We start from the raw sequence: 20,381 nt of genomic DNA, 5'->3' as shown, positions 1-20,381 counted from the left end.
GTGTTGAATCCCACATGACTAACTGTGCAGTTCAAATCCTGGCCTGGCAGCTTAAAAAGGATGCTACCACATGTGTATACATGTCCCAAATCCCCAAAAAAGTGAAACATGGAGGAGAAGGGATTAAGGCATGACTGTCTCCCATGGGGGTTGGTGGTGCTTTCTCACCTTCTTTATAAATAGTGAGATAAATGGCTATAATTTCATTATCCTGCAGGTTGATAAACAATTTTAACACCATCATTTGTTCTACAGACTACCTTTCTCCACTGAGTTGTCAAAAAGTCAGTTGACTGTATATTGTTGGGTTCATTTCTGAATTCTGTATTTTGTTCCATTGGTCTATGTGTCTGTTTTTGTGCCTATACTATGCTGTTTGGGTTATTACTGCTTTGTAATATATCTAGAAGTCAGATAGTGAGATGTATCTGATTTTATTCTTTTTACACAGTATTGCTTTGGTAATATGAGGTCTTTTGTGATTCCAGATAAATTTTGTATCATTTATTTTTTACATTTCTCTGAGAAATACCTCTGGTATTTGATAGAAATTATATTGAATCTGTAGGTTATTTTGGGTAGTAGTGACATTTTCACTATATTGACTCTTCCAATTGATTTTTTAAAAAAAATGAAGTATTTTTTCTTTGCAAAATGGGTCAAAGACTTAAATATGTATATATATATATATATCCCCAAACGATAAAGCTTGTGTAAAGAATAGGAGAAATATTTGGGGGATATGGATATAGGCAAAGATTTCTTAAATAAGACCCCTAAAGCACAGGTAACAATACAAAAAACAGAAAAGTGAGATTACATGAAGCTAAAAAGTTACTGTATAGTAGGTCAGCAGGTAGTGTGGTGATTAAGGCAGCTGGATTCCATATGGCCAACTTTAAGGTTAAAGTCCAGGATCCAGCCACCTGAAAATTGTACTGGATGTGTGTGCATGTGTGCATGTGTGTGTGTGTGTACAAAATTCCAGGAAGAGAATGGAAGAGAAGGGATTATGTCATGGCCATCACCACTGTAGAGTGCTTTCTCACATTTCTTCTCTCTTTCTCTCTGGTGAGCACACATGCTCTAAAAAAAAGAAAAAGAAAAAGAAAAAGAAAAACAAAAACAAACAATAACAAAAAACCTGGGGTGGAAGAGGGGAAGAAGCAAAAGGAAAAAATGAAGTGGCAACCCACAGATTCACTGTTAAGAAACCGAATAATCCAATTTTATAAAGGCAATTGATCTGAATAGACAACTCTCAAAGGATGACTTTTAAATGGCTAAAAAGTAAATTTAAAAAGTTTGAAATCTGTTATAGGGCAATGCAAATCATAACAATCAGATTTCATCTCACCCTAGGCAAAATGGTTATTGTAAAATACAAAATACAAAATACAAAACAAAGAATAGCAAGTGCTGGTAAGGCTGAACAAAAAAGATACGGCTTGTGCTCTGCTGTTAGGAATGTAAATTAGTACATCCTCCATGGAAAGTAGCCTGGGGATCCCTCACAACCTAAATGTAGAATTACTTTTTGACCTAATAATTCCACTTTGGGATATATATCCAAAGGACAGGAGATCTCTGTAGCACATACATTTGCACATTTATGTTTGTTGTAGCACTTTTTTTTTTATTTTATTTTTTTTTTAGTAGCTAGGACATAAAATCAACATAAGTGCCCCCAAACTGATGATTAGATAAAGAAAACATGGCATATATGTACGACAAATTACTACTTAGTCATAAAGGTCAGTAATCTCCAATCACTTGACACAAAATGGATGAATGCATACAAACCAGTAAAATAGGTTGTAGAATAATATATCACAGCAGAGTGAAAAATGTTGACAATTCAATATATACTTCCAAAAAAAGAGAAAAAATGTATGGAGAAATGATTACTTATTTTCAGATATTGAATTGATAACAAATGAACTTGATTGGATACACTCCCAACCGCTCTAAAGGAAAAAATTAGAATCAATGAATAGAAATTATGTTGATTCCAGTTTAAGCATCGAGGAAGCTTTAGCAAATAACATGGCTCCCATATTAAAAAGCTTCATTCATGAGGTTGTGAGCTGATTAGCACAGTAATACTTCAAGCAACGCTTTAGGAATATCAGGCAGTATTGCAATATTCAGCAGAAATATTCTTAAAGAAGTTAAATCAGAATTTTTATAAATGTTTATCTCTTTCTTCAAGATTCTTGTAAATACTATAATTTCCCAAAAAAGTTTTAAAAATTTATTTGTTTATATTCATATCTCTAAATATTGCCCTTCTGAAATATTGGGTTCTAGTGTTGTTTTGATACAATGAACCAAAACTTTGAGCATTTAAAGTTTTGGCATCTCATTTTATCATTTCTTTTGTAACATAATGTTTTTGATAAATATATTAATATCTGAGAAGATCTCTTCCATTCCTATGAAGTGATGTTAACAAATCACTTCTTTATGGAAACAGTATGGAGATTCCTCAGCAAACTAAAATAGAATTTCTTTATGATTCATCCATCCCACGTGTATAAACCCAAAGGAAAGTAAATCAGTATGCTATAAAGATACATGTAACCTGATATTTATTTAAGCACTATTCACAATAACCAAAATATGGAAACCCTAAGTCTTCATCAAATAGGTAGTAGAAAAAAGAAAGTTTATATATAAATTTTCCATATGAAGATATCTATTTATATAGAAAGAGAGAAAGAATATATTCAGCCACTTAAAAGAACAGTATCTGACATATGTCATTATATTGATGAGCCTAGAGGAAATTACATTAAATAAGTCAGGTAGGGTCAGCAGGTGGCATGCTAGTTAGCGAACTGGATCTCACATGGCTGACTCATTAGTTTGAGTCCCAAACATGGTGGCTTCAAAAACACAGTGTGTGTGTTTGCATGAGTATTTAAAATTCTGAGGAGAATGGAGGAGAAAGGATTGTGTGTGGTCATTTTCCTGGGGGGAGTGATTTCACACTTTATCTGTCTCTCTGTGAGCACACACACCCTGCAGCAAATATAAAAGAAAAAAAAAATGGCCAGGCACACAAAAAAGTAATACCACATGTTCTGCCTCATATGTAAAAATTAGAAAACAAAAAGGCAATGTGGAAATAGAGGGATCAAATGACTGCTAGAGTCTGGGAAGGATTGGGGATGGGGGGAAAGCAGAGGGATGTTGATTAGCAGAAATATAATTTCAGCTAGGAGGGAAAATGACTAGAGCGATAAGACACAGTGGGAGAACATAGATGGCACCAAGCTGCCATGTATCTCTAAGTCAAGAAGGGGGAGCATACTGAATGTTCCTATCATGAGTAGTGACAAATTGTTGAGATGAGGGATATGCTAATTATCCAGATTGAACCATTTTATAGTACTATGAAATCATATTGTACCACCACAATTATGTACATTTATTATATGTTAATATATTTTTTAAAACCAAATTGCTTCTTCATATGGCACTAATAGTTGAGTATTCAAGCAAAACCATACAAACACACATGAACACAGGTGGGGTATGTCATAGAATAAATTCAGTTACAGAATGCTCCAGATTTTATTTGGTTATGGCAGAAAGAAGAAAAAAATTCCAATGGCCTTTACACTTAGATGTGAAGATAATTTTGCTTACCTACGTGGCCACAGGAGATTGCACAAACCCATGGTGGACACATTCTCTAGCTATTCTGAGGTCACACAGTCAAAAGTGAGAGCATGTTGCCTCTGTCACCCTAAACCCGGAAATCTACGGCACAATATCAAAGGATGCTGTTTTACTTTTTCTTCCTGACTGGAGGGCAGTTTTAATACCAGAGAGAGCATTATATTTAGAAAGAGATAATGATAGATCCCATCAAGGATTCCTTACTTATCAAATACGAAGAACTCTGGTTCTTTGTTTATTCAACGACCTCATCTAGAATTGTTTTTGGAATAAAATGAGACAGTCCAGGTGAAACACTAACTCAGTGTCTGGGATGTGTTATCTGCGCAAATAATATCCTATGGGAATAATGCAATACATGATAAACTTTTATTTACAAAATTTAAAGATTAGGATGTGACTATCAAGCCCTGTCTGTATAGAGGGTCCTGGACCCTCTAGAAATGGCTTGATGTAGAGGTTGTATTTTAGAATATAAAACAGAACTCAGTTGTAGCCTAGAGGTTAAGAAATTCAAGTAAAACATGGCCAACTACAGTTCAAATCCTGGCCCCAGTGGTTTGAAACACATCTCCTGTATATGCATGGATACCTAAAATCCCTCCAGAGTGGAGAAAGGAGAAGAGATTCAGCATAAGCATAGGTCACAGGGGGAGAACTTTCTCCCTCTTCCTGTCTCTCTGGTGAAAGCAGGTGCCTTCTGGCAAAATTTAAAAATAAATACAATAACCAATACAGTTCAAATCCTGGCCCCAGTGGTTTGAAACACATCTCCTGTATATGCATGGATACCTAAAATCCCTCCAGAGTGGAGAAAGGAGAAGAGATTCAGCATAAGCATAGGTCACAGGGGGAGAACTTTCTCCCTCTTCCTGTCTCTCTGGTGAAAGCAGGTGCCTTCTGGCAAAATTTAAAAATAAATACAATAACCAATATTAAATGTTTGTGTTTTGCAATACAGATCGCATTTTCCCTAGAGGCCATTAACAGAGAAATGCCATGAATTCTTTATGGTCAATTTATCCTTTCCCTTTTAGTGCCCTAATGCAATTATTTTTCTATCAATAAAGCTGGGTGATCTATTTTAACAGTTACTTAAATATTTTCTTGTAAGATTAAAAAAATACAGGCTTCACTTGAATTTTCAATGGCAAAGTGTTTTAAAATATTTAGAATGTTTATTCTCTAATATATGTCTAAAATAAAATCTTTTGAAAGTTTCACAATTTCTATACTCTCAAGCTACGTTTTTCTACTAGGATTGTAGATGTTAATGTCATTGTCATTTGCTTGTATGACACATCTTTCTTTGCACAAGTTGTTCTCAAAATTTACAGTGAGTTTTTCCTTAGGGTTCACAGTGTGGTTTTCACAGGTGTTTCTTACACTTTCAGTTTTCCATAACCAGTCTGTAAATGGTGACTATTCTTTGAGAAACTCCTTGGTTTCCAATTTATTAGGCAACATGGTAAAGAGGTAAATCTGAACTGTGTCTCTTTTAGGAAAAATGACATTTCTAATACTCTAAGAAATTAGGTGATTCCCATAATTGTTCTCTTGTTTGAACTAAATTTCCAAAGTATTTATTTTTCATTTTTATAGAGAGATTTTTGCAATAGGGTATGTGAGCTTTCCAGAAAGACAGAGACAGAGAGATAGAAAGTGAAAAATGACCCCCCAGGGGGAATGGCCATTCTGTAATCCCTTCTCTTCCTTTCTTCTCTCAGGATTTTGGGCATGTATGCACATGTGCCCAGTGAGAGTTTTAAGTCACCAGGTCTGGGACTTGAACCAAAGTAGACTGCATGGGAGTCCAGCTATGTAACCCTTACTCTATTGGCTGGTCCCAGTATTTCCAAAGTATTTATTTCTCTAAAATAGAAACAATTTCTGTCAAAATTTTGATTTGTACCAGTTTTGGGTATACATAGTAAGACAGATTTGCTTGATATTTAATAATTCATCTGAAAATTTAATGAAGTAGTGCTGATGAGAGTTGTTCAAATGATCACCTGCTCATGCATCAAGATAGTGATTATTTATTTAGCCACAGCTTTTTATTTTCTTATTTTTGACAAATCTCCACTTTTTATATAATACAAGACTTCTAAAGTTGTTTACTTCTGAAAGGTTAATATACTAGATTCAGATTAGAATTCACACATAGGAAATTATCTCAATATGTAATAAATTAACATTGCAGAATACATAGATTTGAGCTCTGATATTTTGAATAGATGTCTAATGATTCCCATTTCATAGAAGAAATATGTTGCCTATGTGGCTATATAAAACATAGTTGGAATTAGCAATTCAATTTTGAAAACATTTCTCTATTTCAAAGGTAAGTGTTAATCAATCCTGAAAAAATAAATCTCTTTAGAGTTTTCTAAATATCGTGCATTAAACTAGTCAAATTATCTCCTTCCTGTCTATCCATGGTAGCAGACTCTACCTGATTATACTTAATTAATTTAAAACTCTTTGTTCATTATCTACATAATTATTTCTATAAACATTTATTAATCTACATTCAGAAGATGAGAGAGGAAGATGATTTTCATATGCTTGATTTTCTGCATTTGATTTAAAAAGAAACAATGAAATTCACTCTTCACTGATTTTTCAAACATGTTGCTCCAGCTGGGATTATTTCAGAAGGAGGCTGTGTTTGTGGGAAAGTATCAGGAAGACTGCAATCATCCACTGCTGCTCCAAGTGACTTAGTAGTGAGGGCAGCTGAGGTTGAACAACCAAATAAAATAAACTGATGCTATAACACCGACTCTCTTGGTTGTTCTGGGATAGTTAAATAAAATAAATGCCGAGTTCTTACACTCAGGAACATAGTGTTGAACATCTACATTATTGTTTTTTAAACTATTTACATACATTAAAGGAATAAAAAAAAAAAACTCTAAAGTTTTACAGTACTTGAGAAATCCTTTAACAAGTCTAGGAAAGCCAGTAAGAACCCATTACGTATAAATCAACCAGCATGTTGCCTAAAATAAAAAGTTATCATGGTCATTGGAATCATGGCCCTCGAAGATGTTTGAGTCCTAATCCCCAGAGCCTGTGAGTATGTTCCCTTGCATGAATAAAAGGACTTTTCAGATGTCAGGATCTATAAATTAGAAATCTTAAGTGGAAATATTAATCCTGGATTATCCAAGTGGGCCCGAGTGATCACAAAGGCCTTATAACATGTAGACAGGTTGATCAGAGTTTGCAATAAAAGATGAGATGTTGGAAGCAAGAGATTGGAGCAGCCTGAGGGAGAGTTCATGAGTCAAGGAAGGCAAAGTGCCTCTAGAGGCTGAGGAGGTTCTTCCTAGAGCCTCCAGAGGGGACCAGTTTGCTGACACTTCAGCTTTAACCTCAGACTTCTACCCTTCAGAAGTATGTGATAATAAATCTGCGTTGTTTTAAACCAATGTATTTGTGGTAACTTGTTACAATGAAAATAGAAAACTAATACAGTTCTAAAAGTATTATCTCACTATATAGGGTAGTACCAGGACACAGTATTTAAAAAGAGTGAAATATATCGGAATGGTCTACCATACTCATTTAGTGATTTTGTGTCAACCATACGTCAGCTTATTTGGCTCTCTCTGTCCCTCTCTCTCACACACACACATATATAAATACACATAGGTGACTCTTGCTTTCTTCCAGTTCAGGGATCAGCAAACTGAAGACTGCAGACTAAACTTGGACGAACATTTGCTTCACACTCTTATGAGCTGAAAATTTGTTTGTACAAATGAATGCAATTGCCTTGCTTATAGGGAATGCTAACTTTGAACTCCAACTAAGTAAAATGTTATCCCTCCTCTGAGAGAAAAGGAGTTTATTTTTTCTCAGTAGAACTGTTTTATTAAAAAAAAAAAAAGTGCTCAGTTATTTTGTTGAATTTTAAATTTCCTCAAAAGAAGTGAACATTTTTTTTTCTTTATAATTCCTTACATAATTTTTAATTTTTGCTTTTGTTTTTGCTATAAGGTATATGTGCTCACTAGAGAGAGGAGAAGTGAGAAGTCATCTCCTGGACATGCTGTAACCCCCTTCCTCCATTTTCCTGCTGGGATTTTGGGCATGCATGCATACATATCTGGTGTGATTTAACCTGCCAGGTCTGGGACTCAAACTTTGCATCTGGCTTTGTGAGATCCTACACCTTAACTTCCACACTGCCTACTGGCCCCCTACCTAAGTTTTGCTTCTTGAACTGCAAAAATGTTGTTTCCTGATCAAGTTGTCCACATTTTGGCATCCAATTCCATAAATATTTATGGCATGAGGTTTTTATCCTGTTTTTAACTCAGTATGTGATGGTACTATGTGCAGTTCCTAGAAATGTGTTAATGGACACAGCACACAAAATAATACAAACCTATAGTATAAGAAAAAGGCATTATTGTATTTTCTGGAGGTATTTGAAGCTTCTGTTGTAAAGCTTGTCTTCATAAGGCCATGGAGAGAAAACGTCCTTAAGCGAGGTTTAGATTCAGCACTGAACCGGAAAAGTAGGCAATTTTGAGCACAAATGAATTTGAACAAACTCCTCTCCTTACAGCACAAAGCTGAAAGTGCATATTTAATGATCACTTTCAATCAAAGCTTTCCCATTTTTAAACTTCAGGTGACTGAGGAGTGATGTAAACTTTCACCACTCTAAATTCCTTCTTCATACTTTTGTATAAGGCCTCCTTCAGACTGGCTATGTAATAAATAAAGCAGGCTTGGGAAGCAATCCCTGAGGTAGAAAGATGAGTTTTTGAGATCAATTCCCTCTTTTTTGAAAAAAAAAATTATTCATGGGAGTGAGTGTATGTGAACACATACAAGAGAGAGAGACCGAGATAGGCATTCTTGACAAGATCTCATTATTTTCCTACCCCTACCTCTAAGCCTCCAGTTCTACAGAAAATTGGGTTCCCAGGCAAGCACTGGGTGTGTTTTTCAGGTCAACTCAGGATTCAAACCTGTGGTCAGTCATATGGCTTCCAGCACTACACTTAAGTATGCTGCAGTCTGTTCCACTGAAGTTGTCTGATACTGTCTTTAAAAACGTGGTCAGTGAGCACTCAGGAAAGTATCAGAAGCTACTGGAAAGTAATTAAATACTTAGTGATCTGTCTGCATGTCATTAATCATTTGTCTGAGTCAAGATTGTTTGTGGTATTTTTCAGAAGTAGACCATATTCTCGTGTGCTCAGAAAATTGCCTATATGCATTCAGATAGAATGTATGACACAATCATGTTTGTAATTTAAAATATTCCTTTTAGTGCCAACAGGTAGTATGGTACTTAAGGCATTGGATCACACATGGCCAACTGAGTGATTTGAGTCAGGACCTGGTGGATTGAAAAACATGCCGGGCACATGTGTACTTGTGCATGTGTGCCCAGAATCCTGAAGGAAAATGAAGAAGGGGTTGGGCATGGCCATCCTGATTTTTCACTCCAATATCCCATATCTCTCTCTCTGGTGAGTCCAAAAAAAAATACTTTTGGACAAAATGGGAAGTAGGGATTGCAAAGGAGTTTTTTTTTAAAGAGTGATATAGGGTATTTTGCAACACTACAAACCAAAGATGCTATTTGTTTGATTTCGGTAGTCACAGTGGCATGATTCCCGATCTTCTTCATTTCTCACCAATCCAAGTCATATTACGTTTGCTCCAATCAAACTTGACTAACTTCTACATTTACATGGTTTGTCTATTTTCCTTATATAATGAATTTTATTAATCTTTTTTCTTGTTGTTGCAGTATGCATCCTACTTTACATACCACATCACAGTAAAATCACTTTTCAAAATACATATTTATTTTCAACTTTTGAAAAAAATTTCTCTAAAAGGTATTTGCTTTAGGAATTTTCAAAAATACTATAGAGTTGTATCAAACATTAACTTTATTTTTTTTCTTTTTAAAGCATTGCAGATAAAATTGTATGTATTTTCATGTACAATCTTTGCTTTTGAAATCTATGAGGGATGACTAGAGCTAGCTAATTAAAATATGCATTATCTAACATAGTTATCACTTTTGTGATGAAAACACAACATTCACTCAGCATTTTTCAAAAATTCAATTTATTTTTATCAACTATAGTCATATTTTGGTACAACAGATCTCTTTAAATTATTTCTCTTATCTAATGAAATGTTTGAATCCTTTGGCCAACATCTCCTCAGCTATTTACAAGTGTCCCTGTCTCTGATAAGTACCATTTTACTCTCTAGTTTTGGAAGGTCGGTTTTTTTTTTGTTTTTTTTTTTAGATTTCACCAATGTATGTGATTATGTAGTGTTTATCTTCCATTTTACTCTTTAGTTTCAGAAGGTCATTTTTTTTTATTAGATTTCACAAATGTGTGAGATTATGTAGTGTTTATCTTCCTGTGCTTGGCTTATTTCACTTAAGATAATGTCCTTCAGGTTCACTCATGTTGTATGGAATTTCCTAAAAAAAATTAAAAATAGGAATACCATAAGATACAGCAATTCCATATTGACTCTACAGTCAAAGGAAACAAAACCAGTTCACAGAAGAGATATCTGCCCTTCATATTTATTGTAGATTTTCTTTTCTTTATTTTTTGTATTTACTATTATTGGCATTTTAGTTTATATTGTTTTTACATAAGATCCTGTTGTTACTAATTATTTGGGAAATAGGAATAGTTTTCAACTCATACAGGGACTGTTCCAACTTACACTGTGGTGCTCATGTCAGCTTTCTGATGCTTGTGTCAGCAAAACCTATTTGAGATATTTTACGGTTTCGATGCTGAAATGATGCTGTCTGCTATCCTACTGTCATCACACTTGGTTTATATCGTAAAAATTACTTCATCCTTGCAGTTGCATTTAGAAAAGCCAAAAATATTTTGACAGCCACCAAAATCCTATTGTCAAAAAATGTACTTATTACATTTACATATTTATTTTATAAACAGTAACAAGCAGGAGGTATGTGCTTAGAACAGAGCATGCACGTAAAATGTGTTACTGCAGAAATTCAGTGTATGTTTCACGTTGTCAACATTAATGTACACTTATAGTGCTCTTGTAAGACTTGTGTGTATAGAAAATTGAGTCTTTCTTTCATTGATTTCTAGATTCTCAGGAATCCATTTGTAAGGTAAATATATGTAAATGTTGGTTATTTTTTTACCTTATAGACTAATTGTAAGAAATGAGGTGGATTTATTTAGAAGAAGACAATGATAGTTTATTTAAAAAAAAAACTGAAATTCTATTAACTAGGCTATATTTAACTGGACTAATATGCAGTATATTCATGCTGGGAAAATTCATTTTGCAAGCTGTAAAGATACACAGTGACTGAAAGTATAAGAAAATTTTTTAAAAAGAGAAAAAATAAAAATAAAAATAACAGGATGCAATCAACATTAAAAAAATTATATAGCCAAATGATTTTAAAGTATGATTTGTAATATGAATTTGCCAAATAGTTGATATAATGCAACTGTTATTAATGCAAACTATATATTATGTATTTGTTTCATACTAAGACTCTCTCTTTTTGTAAAAGAAAAAGGTCTTATCATAGTCCTCCTTCCTCAGCCTGACAATTAGCAGTGTCTAGAATTATGTGCCACCTTGACTGGACTTAAGTTACTATTAAGATATCTAACTTACAAGTGGGGAGATGGGAGTATTGGGAAATTTTGTAGACAACAACTTAATAGAAACTAAAAGGAATTAAAATGAAGTATAGGACTTCTGCTTTCCACCTTGGGATACAAAAGGTAAAAGGAGCATAGCTTCCACTCTTTCAATGGGAATGGCACAAACTAACATCAAATTAATGATTTTGTCAATCATCAGATTGCTGAGATTTCTGAGAAAATGACTGGAAGAAACCTAAGAGACACAGAACATATATCTTTTATCTACTTCTTGTAGATGCAGCTGGATACTAGTGTCAAGAGTTTGGGTACTAAAATGGACAAATTGGTAAAGGATGAGTGTGGGTTGGTAAAAATGATACAAAATACCTGGAGAGAGGAAAATGCAGGAGTTCACAAACTCTTGCAATCTCTTTCTCCACAACTCTACCTAGCTGTATTAGAAAAAAAAAAATGAAAGACTATATGTTTTGTCCATCATGCTATAGACCTGGACAGGGAAGGTGCACTCAAGTGAAAGAGGCAAGAGCCTGTGCCTTCCTGGATCTTTCCCATTTACTCCTTTTTTGTGCATCCATTATAGAAGACTTAGTTTGTATGGGGGAAGAAAATGCTGCCTGCCCTGGGCATTGGTGAACACTCACTGCAACTGGGAAAGAGAAAGAGAGAACTAACAACTGAGGCAAGGACGGCATTAAGTTTTGAGCCCACAATAGCCATCCAGAGAAGAGCAGGAAAATGGAGACTGCCATATCCTAAAGGCCAGGGACACAGTGCATGTTGAAAGTAGAGGCTTAATCTGAGACACAGACACTACATCTTCTTACACCATCCTAAGCTTAGAAGCTTCAAATAATAAGCTGGGAAAAGGACAGGAGAGGAACAATTGCTTAAAAAGTTACTACTTCTGGGGCCAGCAGGTGGCATGGAGGTTAATGCAGCGGATCCCACATGGCCAATTCTGCAGTTCAAGTTCTGGAACCAGCAGCTTGAAAATCACACTGTGCATGTGTGTGTGCCTACTCAAAGTCCCAAGAAGAGAATGGAGAAGGGATTATAGTGTGGCTGTCTTCTTTGGGAGGTGACTTCTTACTCTCCCTCTCTTTTTCTTTCTCTGTCTCTCTTCAGTGAGTGCACACACTATAGCAAAACTAATGAAATAAAATAAATGACTCCTTCTGTTGCATCAGAAAAGGGAATCCTTAAAACTCTCAATGAAAAAGACATTGTTCTGTAAATATATTTTATTAGAATAGACCCAGCATTTTTTCTGGAATTTCAAGTCTGGGCTATACCAAGGGTATCATAGAAAAATAAATGACAACCACAGACAATTCCTAACTAGATTATCACAACTCCTTGTAATAAAGATCTAGAATGAGAAAAGGAATGGCCATTTCTGAGACTAGAACAGATAAATATGCTCCATGGTCCTACATAAAACATCTGACTTCAACAAAAAATTATAGGGCATCTGAAAAGGGGGGGGGGCGGGAGGCAAAACAAAACCAACACCTATTCCAAAGAGACGGAGTAGTAGTCACAACCAGATATGACAGATATTGACAGAAAATTTTCAGTTTCTATGGTTAATTTGGCAGAATCCCCAACAGAATAGGTAGATATCATGCAAGATCAGATGGGTTATTTTATTTTATTTTTTTTGGAGAGGTTTTTTCGCTATAGGGCGCTTGCGCTCGTCAGACAGACAGAGAGAGACATAGAGACAGAAAGCGAGAAATCACCCTCCAGGGGGGATGGTCACGCCGCAATCCCTTCTCCTCCATTCTCCTCTCGGGATCTTGGGCACGCACGCACACGTGCCCGGTGTGAGTTTTAAGCCACCGGGTCCGGGACGTGAACCACGGTCGACTACGTGGGAGTCCAGCGACATAGCCATTACGCTAACTGCTGGTTCCCCAGATGGGTTATTTCACCAGATAAATGAAAGTTGTAAAAAAGAATAAAATCAAAATGTTAGAAATTAAAAATCACAGGTAAAGAGTGCCATCAGTTTGTTTGTTATTAAAATTGACATGGATCGTGAAAGAATGTGTATTTAAAGATAGAGCAATATAAATTATCCAAGAAACAGAGAGAAAAATATCATTAAAAATTGACAGCATATTCAAATGCTGTATCAAATGTTCTCACATAGACATAATTGAGATCTGAGATAGGAAAGAGAGAAGGGAGCAGAACATACACACATATAAAGGAAAAAAAATTGTTATTTAAATTAGTGACATAAACAAAACCAAATACTCGAGAATTTCAGAGAACACACACTCATAGACACACTCTTAGGCATAATCTATTCAATCTGCTGACATAAAAGACAAAGAGAAAATCATGAAGGCAGTTGGAGGAAATAAAATATTACAGAGAGCAAAAATAAAAAAAAAAATTACAGACCTTTTATGAGAAAATGGAAACCAGAAGACAATGGAATGATATTTGTAGAGTCCTTAAAGAAAAAAAAAATTTCTTCAATGGATAATATTATAGCCATTGAAAATATCCTTGAAGGGTCAGCAGGTGGCATGGTGGTTAAGGGTGCTGGACTCTCACATGGCTGGCTGCAGTTCGAGTCCCGGACCTGATGGCTTGCTTTCTCACTTTCCCTCTTTCTCTCTCACTCTGTCCATCTCTGGTCAAATTAAAATATATAAGCAAATAAATAAAGCTAAATAAAAAGAATTCTTTTTTAAAAAAGAAAGTATCTTTGAAAGAAAGAAATCTAAGACACACAAAAACTAAGAAACTGCATCATATTTGCTTTACAAAAAGGACCAGAGGAAATACAACACATGAAGGTAAATCTTAAGTCAAAGTTTTCTTATTTTAATTACATAGATCAAAATGAGAAAGACTGAATTGTTTTCATAATGTATGCCAAAATAAAAAAGTTACAACAATAGCATGTAAGATAGAAATAGGAATTGCAGGTACACTCACATAAGGATCTTATACTACATGTGAAATTTCAAAGTATGAGACTTTAATTATGTAAAAATGTATTTTATAAAACCTGGTAAAACAACTAGAAAAATAATGTGACAATTAAAGAGATAAAAATGCCAGAACAGATATTTGAACAGTGTGCAATCTTGGTAAGATTTGTGCTCAATTGTTCTTTTTTAGATGATGAACTTAATGTCTGCAATGAATTTCTTTACTTCCTGGCACATGTCGATTTTAACTATATATTCACCAAAGTAACATCTTTTTTTTTGTTGTTTTTTTTTAAGATTTTCACTATAGGGTGCGTGCGCTCGTCAGACAGACAGAGACAGAGACAGAAAGTGAGAAATCACCCCCCGGGGGGATGGTCACACCGCAATCCCTTCTCCTCCATTCTCCTCTTGGGATCTTGGGCACGCACACACACGCGTCCAGCGTGAGTTCTAAGCCACCAGGTCCGAGACGCGAACCGCGGTCGACTACGTGGGAGTCCAGCGACATAGCCATTATGTTAACTGCTGGTTCCCACCAAAATAACATTTCATTGAACTAATGAAGATGTTTACCATTTAACTGAAAAATGTATAAGAGTAGAGCTTCTTTTTCTTTTTCCTTTTTTTTTTGTCTTTTTCTTTCACTTGCACTCTTCTGCTTCTCTTCTTCCTTATTCTTAACATTTTTAATCAGAGTCTAGCACAGTGCCTCAAGTATAGTAGGCACTATGTCACAAGTTAATTAAGTCACTTAATTTGGAGGCTACTGAGTCTGAACTCGACTTGGTCATATCGACTCCCTATGCTCCCATGCATTGTTTGCCATGATTTTCTAATTACTCTGGAACTATGATAATCTATTTATATTTTATAAATTTTAGATGTTCCTCAGGGTGACATTCTGTAACTTAAGACTGTGTTGTTTTGTTTTTGGTTTTGTTTTTGTTTTATCATCCCTTATGTGAATATCAGAAATCCAAAGTACTCCAAAATTTTTAAATTTGTTTGCATAACACATACCACAAGTGGAAAATTCAACACCTGACCTCATGGGGATAGGTTGCTGTCAAAAAGCTTCAATTCTAAAGTATTGTATAAAATTACCTTCAGGCTATGTGTTTATGATGTATTTAAAACAAGTGAATTTAGCTTCCATTTCTAATATGGCTTATTATGTTTATGCAAATATTTTAAAAACCAAAGAAATCTGAAATCTGAGAGACTATGGACCCCAAGCATTCTGGATAAAGCACACCCAAGTTAGTTTGTTATTGTTATTGGTGTTGAAGGACTTGCAAGACTCTTCATGATTTGAGTTCTTGCCTAAATAGTGGTCACTATCATCCTATAATCTTTTTCCCATTTTGTAGTCTCTAATCTTGCTACATTCAAAAGTGCCATGAACTTCCTCAGCTGGTGCCTTTACTCAGGGACTTCCGCCATACTTCAGCAGGCTCACTCTGGTCACTCTCTGAGCTTTTATATTAAGACCAGTCCTCTGAAGAACTGTTTCTGAAGCCACCTAGCCTGAGTCTTCCTTCAATAAACTAATTTACTCCTTTAGTTTATTGTGCAATAACCTATTATAGCAAAAATCACATTGCTTAAAGTTCACGTTTCTTTTTATCAGTTGAATCTTCAGTACTATAGGCTAAACCTAGCTGGTGGCAGGGACTTTGCCCTGTACCTTGATGTAGTTCTTAGAATGATATAGGGTGTGGGGCCAGCAGTTAGTGTAATGGCTATGTCGCTGGACTCCCATGTAGTTGGCTGCAGTTTGCGTCCTGGACCCAGTGGCTTAAAACTCATGCCAGGCACGTGTGCGTTCGTGCCCAAGATCCCAAGAGGAGAATGGAGGAGAAAGGATTGAGGCGTGGCCATCCCCCCTGGGGGATGATTTCTCGCTTTCTGTCTCTCTGTCTCTCTCTGTCTGTCTGGCCAGCGCACGTGCCCTATAGCAAAAACCTCTCCCAAAAAAGGAAAAAAAAAAGAAAGAAAAGAGAATGATACAGGCTTTCAGTTAAAGAGCAAATACTGAACGAATGAAGAATGTCTGAAACATCTATTGAAGTATCTCACACTTAAAAAAGCAGCCAAATAATATATATTTGTTCCAAAATATGTCAAGAATTCTTGTTATAAACTGAGAAACTAAATGCATGTTATTATTTTAGCATAATTTCTAAAATGGATGTAATTTTACGCTCTTATATTTATTAATAGATGGGTGATTTTTGTCCAGCTCTTAGCAGACAATAGAAGATGAATTTAATTGAGTGCTGACAACAGGATAAACAACATTCTAGGTGTTATACATAAATCAAATAATATTTTTTCATATCTTATGAGATTGGTATTAATATCATCCCACTTTAGAGGTAAGTAAAGAGCTATAGGGAAATTTCCTAAGTTGCTCATATAATTAATAAGTGGTAGGGCTGGGATTAGAATTCAGTCTGACTCCAGAGCCTTCAGCTCTGAATAGAAAGCTGCTAACTATGATGGGTACCACAAGCAGCACACGTCATATTCACTGTCTCTTGGTGGTGTCTGTGAAAACAATCTAAGTTCGAGACTGGCCATAGTCAGGATGTATTGGACAGACAATATCTGAGGAGTATGTGAATGAATTACCAATATCCCTCCTAAATATCGTACCAAAAATGAGAGTCCAATATTCTAGATACAGCTTAGTGGCATGAATAAAGGGACCATTATATTTCTTGATTTGGATTATTATTCTCTCATTAAAGCCACCTAATGAGGATCTTAATGTATCTATTTTTCATTAATATTTGAAGTCCTAATTTCTCAGATCATAGCTGAAAAATTCTTTGTCATCCTTTTTTTTTCCCCAAAAAATATCAGTTGCTAGAGACAAAATGCCAAAGACCGGGCAGCAGCTCTGCAAAATTCCTTTCCCTTGGTCTGTTCAGTTTTTCTTCAAAGATAGCCCATAAAACACTTATGCCTGGGAACCAGCAGTTAGTGTAATGGCTATGTCGTTGGACTTCCACATAGTCAACCGTGGTTAGCGTCCTAGACCCGGTGGCTTAAACTCACGCCGGGCGCGTGTGCGTGCGTGCCCAAGATCCCGAGAGGAGAATGGAGGAGAAGCAGGAGAGGAGGAGAATGGAGGAGAATGGAGGAGAAGCAGGAGAGGAGGAGAATGGAGGAGAATGGAGGAGAAGGAGGAGAGGAGAATGGAGGAGAAGGGATTGGAGCATGACCATCCCCTCTGTGGGGTGATTTCTCGCTTTCTGTCTCTCTGTCTCTCACTGTCTGTCTGGCGAGCGCACGTGCCCTATAGCGAAAACCTCTCAAAAAAAAAAAAAAAAACCCAAAAAAGAAAAAAACCACCTACGCCAGAATTTTGAATGATATTTGTTCCACATGAGCAGCCCACCCCTCTTTCTCATCTACATAGTCAGAATCTTGCCAAGCAGGAAAACCTATGTTTTAACCACCACTGCAAATCCTCTCTCCACACAGTGCAGTTTGAGAATCATCAGTCTAGATTTGAACCTTTCAATCAGCTAATTATTGGATTGTGTACTGGGATTTAGTTCTTTCATATCCTGCAGAATTACTTTCAACAAATTGAACTAAGTGCACCTGAACTTTGATTTCAGGGATGTGGTGAAGAATCACTTTCTCATGTTGAAATTGGCTTTAGTATTGTGATAGTGTTGATATCATCAATTTCATCATTAGTATTCCATTAAAATGAGTCCAGAGGATTAGTAAGTCCCACAGCTGAGGAGGCCTTACTTTCCTTGAATCAATAGTGTATGTTTATGTGTGTGGGGGGGATGTATGTGTATATGTGTATATGTGTACATGTGTGTATTTATGCATGTGTGTGCATACACATATCTATGTATATACCACTGTATACTGAGCCTTTTGACTTGGTACCCATGCAGGTTGCCTTCTAACTTCCTTTAGCATTTGACTGTCATTTAAAATCTATATTTTGAATTTATGCTACTTGTCTTATTAAATTGTTATATTTATATGTTTCTATAATTCATCCAAAAGTATTTCTGAAAAGAAGCCCAATATAGGTTAAATGAACAAAAAGAGAGTAAAAACAACAAGTCATGGTAGTTAAGCATCTAATGCTACTGCTGGATTTGTGTACTTTTAAAGCACAATTTAAACATGTGTTTATTAATACATTTGCAAATCACTCATCTCCAGTGGAAAACAGTAGATAGCACCAGGAGGAGAAATGCAAATATCAAAGCTAAAGATTAAAAAAGAATTTAGATGTTCTAAAAGTCAGGCTATTGGAAATATTAACAGCTATCCATTCACATTGTTTTAGCTGAATAAGGGCAATCTCTGATTCCATCAAGGATAGCAAAGTGGCCTCTCTGTGAGATCAACTGCACTCCTCATCTGAAAGGTCAATGGCATCTGCCCTTTGCAACCACTTACAGAGCAGGGGGGCCTCACATCTGTGGCTCAACTTCCTGCTCTTTCTATAAATAAAGCATCTTATTAAGAGGCATGAGTAGCAGAGTTTTGATGTCAGCAAAGAAGATGATTTAGAATCCTGTAGAAATAAAGTGGGTCATTCCTTATGTGACTTGAGATGTAATCAAAATGGAGTAGAGTCAAATATTACTGGACTTAAATTTTTAAGCATATCACAATTTAAAAAAATATTTCATTTCTTGTAATACTATGAGACAGAAAATGTTTCATCAGGTCACCATATGCTCAGGACACTGCGGCCTTTTCAGATAACTTAAATAATATCAGGTAGATGGTGCATATTTTAGTTTGATAGATATAAGCATAAGGACCAGCAGGTAGCGTAATGGCTATGTCACTGGACTCCCATGTAGTCAACCATGGTTTGAGTCCCAGACCCAGTGGCTTAAACTTATGCCAGGTGCATATGTGTGTGTGCCCAAGATCTCGAGAGGAGAATGGAGGAAAAGGGATTGTGGCATGACCATCCCCCATGGAGGGGGGATTTCTCGCTCTCTGTCTCTTTGTATCTCTGTCTTTCTGGTGAGTGCATGCACCCTATAGCAAAAAAATAAATAAATAAAATAAAAAGATAAATAGATATAAGTATAAATTATTTTAAAATTAGAAGTTTCTAATTTTACAGTTATTCATTTTTTAAAACACACATGGGAAGAGAAAAGGGTAAAGGCCACGTGAAAGTAGCTTGCTTATAAATTTATGGCCATAGAGACCAGCAGCTGGCGTAATGGCTATGTTGCTGAATTCCCATGTAGTTGACCACAGTTCGAATCCCGGACCCAGTGGCTTAAACTCTCACTGGGCGCGTGTGCGTGTGTGTACAAGATCCCAGAAGGAAAAGGAAGGAGAAGGGATTGTGGCATGGCTATCCCCACTAGCGGGTGGGAGTGATTTCTTGCTTTCTGTCTCTCTGTCTTTCTGATAAGTGCATGTGCCCTATAGCAAAAATCTCTCAAGAGAAAAAAAAAAGTTAAAAAAAATTTATGGCCACATTATGATTACAAAGTTGTGTAAAGTTGTTCAAAATATTTACTGTGAAATCATATGTACAACAGTTAAAAGGTTAAAGGTAAATGTTTCTTTATATCTCATGATACATAATGTCATTTTATATTTTACAAGTTAAAAAATATTCTCTTAGAGTTGAGTAATTTTTTGACATTTTCATTTCCTTGAATTTTTTCAAATTATGTCATGTAGAGGAATTATAATATTTTATTATTTTTTGAAGTTTTCTTCCTATTGAGAATGAGTCCACATTTACTGAAAGTTAAGTTTGCATTAGAAATTTACACATACTCTGCAAAGGTCCTTAATTTCAAAGATAAGTGATACATTAATATTATTATTACTTGTTAATGCTGAAAATTCGATCTGATAATATCTTATCAACACGTGGATACATAGAGATTTCAATGAATTCTTTCAAATATTAATTCTCTATATAAGAAATACTTAGTCATTGTGATTACGTACGAACACAACACTAAAAATAGCACGGCAGACATTACTTAAAAGACTCAGAGTGAGACACCAGTGAATGAGACCAATGATAACATCAGCA

Source organism: Tupaia chinensis, unplaced genomic scaffold (genome assembly GCF_000334495.1).
Source record: "Tupaia chinensis unplaced genomic scaffold, TupChi_1.0 Scaffold000057_1, whole genome shotgun sequence".
NCBI lineage: Eukaryota > Metazoa > Chordata > Mammalia > Scandentia > Tupaiidae > Tupaia > Tupaia belangeri.
Note: the sequence above shows the minus strand (reverse complement) of the source record.